This window comes from Chrysemys picta, chromosome 13 (assembly GCF_011386835.1).
Source record: "Chrysemys picta bellii isolate R12L10 chromosome 13, ASM1138683v2, whole genome shotgun sequence".
In the NCBI taxonomy this organism is placed as follows: domain Eukaryota; kingdom Metazoa; phylum Chordata; order Testudines; family Emydidae; genus Chrysemys; species Chrysemys picta.
The window spans coordinates 45998017-46005463 of record NC_088803.1 but is presented as its reverse complement, the minus strand read 5'-3'; positions in this window follow the sequence as shown (position 1 = coordinate 46005463).

Sequence of the window (7447 nt, the reverse complement as noted above, 5' to 3'; positions counted from 1 at the left end):
ATTGGAAATTGTATAGCTACAAAATCTTCAGCTATTCAATTCCTGTAACTGGATATCCTTCAACTGATAACCCATCTTCAGCAAGAGCAAAATGATACTACCATATTTTGCAAGAGTAAATCTTCATGCTGGAATGATTTATGTATCAATAAAACCAAACAAAAACTAATTGGGTAGGGTGAGACTAACAAAAATTATGTTCATAATGAAAAACAGAAGTAGAACTAATTACTCCGGTGCAGTGTTCCATATAGCTATCATTCTACAGTCAAATTGGTATTCTGTTTAATTGTACAATTAATGAACATATAAATTAAGTTCAGTTTTTCTACTACTAAAGAACTTATTTGAATTGCCTCTGTTTAAATCATACATGCGACTCAATGCGCACATTATTAAAATGAGTTTAGCTATCTACGTTCAAGGTATTTCCTAATTATTTAACAATTACTCCCCTGGTGTTTAGATGCTGCTTTTGCTGTTAGAAAATAACTTAATATCCTCTTTGCAAATAAACAGCTATTAGTTTTACACATACAGATTTCCCTCTCTTTCTGCCCCTTCCCCCAAATTCTTGCTCTGTTGGTAGAGAAGAATGCTTTCAATCTGCTTTGTAGATGAGAGCTAGGTCACTTTTTTCAGATTTTTTTTTTTCCACCCACTATTTTCTCACTTGGAAAAGAGATTATTCCTTTTAGCTTCTCCATGTCATGCACGTTGTTTATTCTATGCTGGTCACACATCCTATATGTGACATAACATATGCCATATGAAACTCACCACAAGGCAATGCATTAGCAGGTCCACTGCCTCAGTGCGCCTAGAGGGTTAACTAAAAGGTTATAATCTACAGCAAGGATGAGCAGCTTTTGAAATCCACTAAAAACCTGTCAGGTCATACACTTTTTTTTTTTTTTAAGAGGCTACATATTGCATAATGCTAAAATGTTTGCTAAGGTACAGCATATTGACGTACAATTAATCATGTAACAGTGTAAATCCAAAGTGGTCTTAAATATAGAAGTCCTTTATAGCACCATCTTTTTTAAAAAAAAAAAAAAAAAAAAAAAAAAAGCTTAAACATCAATCTTTCACTAACCCTTTTTCAGTGCACAGAAGAGCAGGAGATTAAGAAATGAAAATAACAAAACAAAACCTCTCAATGCTTTTTCACTGCTGCTTGTCGGTTAGTGTGAAACTCGAGGGTGAGCCGGCCTGTGCACTAAGATGGGCACATCTATATCCATTTTAATGCATCCAACCTGCATAAGATGGAAGAGTTTTCATCTGTCAGTCGATTCCTTCCTTTTGACTTTGAATGATTCATTGTAGAGAAGTTACTTTCCCAGATGTACGTGCTCCCAAACCCAGCACACCATTTCAGAGACCACCTTCTCAGATTTGGGCAACAGGACTGAGGAAGCAGTTTCTAAAACTGAATGCCCCTTTTATTCTTCTTCGGAACAAAGAAAGGATCCGTCTGCAGTTTGCGCAGTTCTAGTTGCAGTTGAGAAGCCTGGCCACTGACAACAGCTGCAAGTGGCTCCATTTAAAAAGGATCAGTTGCAGTCAAATCTTGAAATGCTGCTGCTTAATTTCAATAAACCTATTTTAAGAATGTTCAAAATCGGCGGTGTACCTGCTAAATTCTGACGCGCATTCTTGTACTTGCATCAGAACTGCAGCAGTCACGTGGGCAAAATCCAAAAGCGACAGGTGAATCTTAAAAAGTCTGAGCTTGATTTAGAAACAATCTGGGTAAGCAGCAAGGGCCAAGGCAGTCTGCTCCCTGCCGTGCCATTGTAGAGTCAAACAGTTTAGATGTTGAATTGTATCAGTCAAAAATGCCTTCTTGTAAAGAAACTGACTCTTTCAGTTTTTTCTGAAACTCCCTAGTGTCAGAACTCGGTGTCTTTCTGAAAGGCAACCATCTCCTTTCAAAGTGCAAAGAATCTCTCCAGGCATTTACCATGATTCATCCATCACACTTCAGTATATTGCTCCAAATCACTGTACTCTGCATCCGCTTTAGAGAAAAGCCACATACCTGTGATGACTCAGTGCTCTGTTGCCACATCAGATCGTGTTGAACTTTCATGACCACATTCATGAAATGATCAAAGTCCAGCAGTTTTCCTCACAGCAACTCTTAATGAATAATGCAGTGCAGTGTTAGGCCACCCTAGTGTGCTTCTATAAATCTGCAAACCCCACCTTTGATCCATGCATAGCAGGTGCTCCATCATTAATCACAGCTGACAACTTTCAAAACCTCCAATATCTGCAACAGGCTCCCCAAACCCACCAAAAATATCTGGACTCTTTCCTCCATGTTATGAGGCTGACTTCATAAGTTCTTCCTTCATGTTAAAATTTCCGTCATCTATCCATATGTATATCAGTAACTATCTTACATCTGCACTGTTTTCTCGTGCCGAAGAAAAGTAAGAACCATCTTGCATAATTTCCTTTAATTTTTCTTCCATGCGATCAAACATGTCTGAAACTCCTCATGAAACCTATATCTCAAGAAAGAGATGCTGGATTGCATAATCATAGAATATCAGGGTTGGAAGGGACCTCAGGAGGTCATCTAGCCCAACCCCCTGCTCAAAGCAAGACCAATCCCCAGACTGATTTTTGCCACAAATCCCCCCGGATTGAACTCACAACCCTGGGTTTAGCAGGCCAATGCTCAAACCACTGAGCTATCCCTCCCCCACAGATACCCTTTCTTTCTGGCAAGATAGGGGAGGCTGGGACAAATTTAAGTGGCATTGCGACCCAGTGCATGGGCTCCTGCGCCCATTCCTGAGCTCTTCAAAAGCCTGTGTCCATGGGGGAGCCAAGTGGAGGCAGACACTGGGAGCAGCAGGATCCCATGCACCAGGGACAACCCCACTCCCATTTGGCCCAGCCACCCCTCTGTCATGCCAGCAGGGAAGTTGCTTTGCCATTATGACACGCTGGGGGATTTCCTCCCAATGGCTGTGGGAACCTGATTGTGGCCAACCCCTTTTCGCACGCACATACACTGTGGGCAGGCTAGGGTTCACCTTTGCCAGTGGGGCGGCAGTAACCAGAGCTATTATGTGGAGCCCCTCTCCTGCATGAATGGCAGAGATAGCTGTGCCAATGACTGGTATTCAGAACCGGTACATAAGCGCCTACTCCCAGTCCTGGGCTCCACTCCATTTCCCATCAACACAGGCTCTGGCTCCATCTCGTGCCACCGAGCTTTGGTTATTGCCCCCCCATTGGCAGAAGTATATCCTGCCTGTACCCACTGCTGGGAGTGGCCTGGCCAGAATTGGACTGTTTGGGTGCTGAGAGCCAATGGAGGACTAGTAACTGGAGCTAGGTGGCTTGGGGTGGAGTTGGAGCCTGTGTTGATGGGAGAAGGGAGCAGTATGGGCGGCAGCAGCCGCTGTACTAAAAGTCTGCACCCCTCAGCAACCCAGGTCAATCAATTTTGTTTCCCCCAGTGCCTCAAACCCCACCTCCACTGTGTTTGCCCTGGTTAACTGTTGGCAGGCCAAGTAAAATGATCTGGTAGGCCAGATGTGGCCCCCCAGCTACCACTTGCCCATCTCTGATCAGCAGGGTTACAGTCCATCTTTTCACACTACTAGTGAGGTAAAGCAGCCTTAAAATAAATATATATATATATGAATATGAAATCAGGCTCCTAACTTCCACCATACAGAGTACCAGGTGGGCATATCTATTTAGCCCATAGCGTGTAAGGAATTCCCAAGGGTGCCTTTGAAAATTCCACAGAGCACTACATACTCAGAAAGAAGAACAGGAGTACTTGTGGCACCTTAGAGACTTCTTTTTGTGGATACAGACTAACACGGCTGCTACTCTGAAACCTACATACTCAGGTGACTTGAGTGAAAATGACCTGTGTGCCCAGCTCCCACTTCAGCCCTTAGATTGGAGTCCAAATGGTTAGTTGTGCTTACCAAAAGCTTTTGCAAATTTGATCTGTAGTTGCTTCCCATTCCACAACTCTCTCAAGTACAGAATGGGAAAACTGGTTTTTACTATGCTTATATAATGCAATGATCAACTAGTTGCACCCTCACTTAATTTTTTAGACTCTTCTTTCAGTAAGGGGCTTGGGAGATCATTGCTTTCTCCCAGTGGGCCACAGGAAACCATGAGAGAATTGCTGAAGTGTCTTGAGTAACCTTGGACTGCAGAGAGAGCTGTGCCTGGAGAGCATGGTGTCATGTAGTAATGAGGTTTTGAAAATTTCCGTGGCTGACAAACCTGGCTGAGACCTTGACAGCTTGGGCTTCTAGAACTGAGCAAATTTTCAAAGAACAGTACCACTCTTCTCTGTTTTGAGAATTCCATTGCTTTTTGGAGTCCCCCAAACTAGACACTCAAATCTTTTGCAAAGCACCCAAAGGAGGTCTTGAAAATGCTCTTGCTTACTCATTATGGCTAGTTAATAAAAGCACAGAAGTGCATGCTTAAATCTCATTGACCCTGTGGGTGTAAGTGCTTTGCTGAATTGGGTGCCTTTAATTGTTGAATTTAGCAATCTGGAATAGTTCTGGTTTAAGACGAGCTCAATAGTCTATCTTTTTATCTAGGTGTTTGGCTACTGTTTTGTCTCTGGACTCTTCTGTTTTTTAGTCTTTCTTTGTTGCAAGATGCTATGTGAGAACGGTGCTATTTAGATGTTTATCATGCTGGGGTATTTTTTTATCATGTCCTTCCCAAGAAAACACTTCTATGCAAGGTATTCCCAAGGGTCATGGATGCTCTCTGGGTTATGTTTGCTAAGAACAAACATGAAGGGGCAATGATAAGTGTATCAGAAGAATAGAAATAATTGAAGATGGAAAAAATCTGGCTCTATTGAGGAGCAGATAAATCCTAAACTGACCTTCAGAGAATAACTGATAAGAAATGCAAAGGTAAAAAGTGAAAAGAATGCATTTGAGGCTTAGATAAAAAAGAGTAATTTTTTCAAGTACATAAAGAACAAGATGTTAGCAAAGGAGACAATAAGGCCTCTGAAAGCCTACAATTTACTGATAGAGGAGGTAGACCGTTTTTAAAATAAATTGTCTGACTTAAGGCTTGTCTTTATGAAGACTTAGTGTGTGGCAAGCTGGTGTGTAAATCTACAATGCACCATCTTGCCCTGCAATAATGTCCCATGTGTACAAAAGTTTCATAGTGCTCTGGTGTACTGCTGTTTCAAATGGTGGTAATATATCAAAGCATACTACGGTTTTCAGTGTATGGTACCAGGGCCCACATGGGCACTTAGAGTGCGGTAATCTGGTGTGCTGTAAATATACTCCCAGACGTGCACACCCTAAATTGGTGTAGACAAGTCCTGAAGCAGATGAGTGACCACTACAAAACAGATGTTTGTTTTAGCCAGGTTTGGAGCAAATGATGGCACATATTACTCCTCCTAGGCTTCCAATCCCAACTAACCCTTTTGAATACCCAGCATGCTATCCCATCTCTTACAGCAAGATCCTCTGAAAATAAGGAAATTCCTAGCTGATGACCTCCTCTTTGGAAAGTAGCAACTGCACTTCCTAAGGTTACAAGTCACTGGATGCATTTTGCACAGGTACAAGCATATATTATTGCCAAACCATACTATCCAATTGAGTCTGGGCTCTAAAAATCCTGAGTGGTTAAAACTCATAGGAACTTTAACTTTACTTTTTTTAAAAAATTAGGTACACTTTTTCATGCTTTTCTCTGAAATCATGAGGGCTAGAAACTGACTTCAAATAAAAGGAAAGAAAGCTGAGTTTTTTCACATAATTGCAGAACCTCTGAAGTGACAGCATTAAGAAAACACCAATTATAGCAAGCCTTTCAATAAAATCATGAGTTGGCAACATGTGTATTTCCACTATAGAGCAGAATGAAGACTGCAAAAATATTGATAGCTGTCAGAATTTTAAACAAATTCACTTTAGCTATGTTTGTGCCACTTTTTGGTTCATTTTCCACAAATACTCTAGTGAATATGTTTGTTTTCAGGGCGGTTTATGCAACTATTGGAAAATATTCACACACAATGAATTGTAAACTCCTTTTCTATGAGCACTTACCATTGGAACTCTAGTTCTAGGAATTGTCTAATCAATCTGGAAAGAAAGATGCACCATGTGACTTAAGAGTGATCAATCTTATCAACTATTCTCAGCAAGCAGCTCACAAACATACTAGAAACAAAGGATCGGTTGTATTGAGGCACTTGGAAATTATTGCAAACCACTTCTGGACAGTTCGTGAACAGGCATGAAATTAATTAGATCACTTATGTGTTGGGAACTGTGGGCCAGGACTTCAAAATATGTTGGCTGCTTTGAAGCAGCTGGTGAGAGGAAAGAGAGAGAGAGAGGGGTGAAGGATTACCTTGGAGTATTTCTTGAAGAGATCGCAGAACTGATAGCTGAAAACACATAAAACAAAATACAGAGGCACTTTCATGAGGGTGAAAGGCTATAGCTATTATGGGGTTTAGGAGTCTTCAACTGGGCTTTTATAACCTTGAGTAGGGCCTCAAGACAAGTCAGAGATGATTCTTACTGTTTCTCTGACAAGCTAAATAGTGTAGGATGCTCGGGTTAGGGAACAGAGCTGTTGGACCAGGACAAACCCATCTCCGTGCTGAAGCCAACGCAGTACAATGGTGTGAAGAAGTGTGGATGTGTGTGTTCCCCATTCAGAATTATGCAAGTGTCTCAAGCACTAGTACTGCACTGACTACCTGAGTTTGTTATTCTCCTGATACATCTGTCTCACCTTGGGGGGAAAAAAAATGAATAGCTCTAAAGGAGGGATCTAAAGGAAACCATGCATCTGTAAACTAGCCCTCTATCCCTGGGGAAGATTAGGGATTTCCTATTCTGGAAGCATTTCCCCCCCACTAAATGAGTATCTCCACTGGACATCAGCCAAGCTACAACAACATGAATACATTCTGACATAACCTGCCCACTGGGTCCCTGAGCTGCTGAGGAAGGTGTTTTAAAAAAAACCCTCCCCGCCTATGCCAGTCTGGCACTGAGGGATGAATTCCTTCCGAATCCCCAAAAGGCTCTAGCATGATGCTCGCAGCAGGCCTCCAAAACACAGCCCTTAGCTAATCCCATGGGGATGTAAATTGTTGCTCTTGGGCACAGAATGGTGCCTAGGCAGGGGAAAGGGCTTATAAGCATTTCCCCCAGGTATGCAGGAGCCAAGGAGCTTCACCCTTCAATCAACCAGCCCCCCACTCAAGTCCATGAGAAAGCTGAGTGCCACAAGGAAGGGAGGAAAAGGGAGGGGAAATTCTTAAACTGGCCCAAGAGTTTTATTTCCTTTGCTAGTTCAGACAAGGCCTCCGATTTCTGAGGCTGTGGGATGAGATTAAACTATTTTATAAATGGATCCTTAACATAGGTGCTGCCGC